General features: G+C 41.0%; 1 pseudogene; it reads left to right on the top strand.

Moving 5' to 3' along the window:
• Positions 1-977, top strand: part of LOC102817499 — a 5,298-nt pseudogene that overhangs the window by 4,198 nt on the left and 123 nt on the right.

The raw sequence follows: 977 nt of genomic DNA, 5'->3' as shown, positions 1-977 counted from the left end.
AGTCAGAAAACCAAAAGGAAAGAACACACTCAGCTTTTCTCAAGCTGGGAGAACTGAAGAAAAAATTCAGGCTTCAACTTTTGTTATTGAAGGATTCTCTAGGCAAGTTACTGAATGATGCATAAACTATCAAAAGAAGATGGAAGAGAAGGCAGAGCTTGATGGTGGATAAAGTAGAAGTGCAGTGAGGATCTCCATAAGCAATAACACAGAATACTTGATGAAGCAGATTCTGGGAACAGTTCCAAATCTCTGAACCACATAGATAGGAATATTTTTAAAGTTTTAAGGCTTATAGCCAGTGGTATTTGTAGTGGAAGCAAGAAATTTCATTCTTCTGAATCTGCTGAGCTCATGGGCCTGTAGCTGTTATCTTCTTCAAGACCAAGTGGGCAAGGATCAGAGCAGTGACATATTGACACCTGATTGAATCCCAGAGATAAAGGTGTTGACATTCTTTGTTTTTTGTTTTTTGTATCTATTCATTGGCCTCTCACTGTCTGCACACCTCCATAATGGTTACTAGAGGCAGTGCCTCAGTGAGTGGACACCCCCTTAAACTCCTAGAGCATTCTACTATGCATGCACACAGATCTATTCAAAATTTAAAGGGACAGGTTCCACTTAAAACCAAACGCAGCGTGAAATGGCCGCAGCCAGCCCTGACCTGTTTATCACAAAGAAAAAGGCAAGAACGAGGCTTGTGGAGCTTGAAAGGCAGACTAAAAATGAAACAGATAAAAAATTAAATCTTGAGGTATGCCATAATGACCAACAGTGGCATCTTGAAATTTCTCAGGCATCCTTGAAGGCAAGGAGCTGAAAAAGAATATTAAAACCATACTCATTAGTAAGGAGATCTGGTAGCGTAGCGGTTACGAATCGGGCTGCAAATTTTAAGGTCAGTGGTTCGAAACTACCAGCTGCTCCGTGGGAGAAAGATGAGGCTTTCTACTCCCGTAAAGATTTACACCCTC

The sequence above is a fragment of the Chrysochloris asiatica genome, unplaced genomic scaffold, assembly GCF_000296735.1.
Source record: "Chrysochloris asiatica unplaced genomic scaffold, ChrAsi1.0 scaffold00467, whole genome shotgun sequence".
Taxonomy (NCBI): domain Eukaryota; kingdom Metazoa; phylum Chordata; class Mammalia; order Afrosoricida; family Chrysochloridae; genus Chrysochloris; species Chrysochloris asiatica.
The sequence above is the reverse complement of the archived record's forward strand: the minus strand, read 5'-3'. Positions and strand labels throughout refer to the sequence as shown.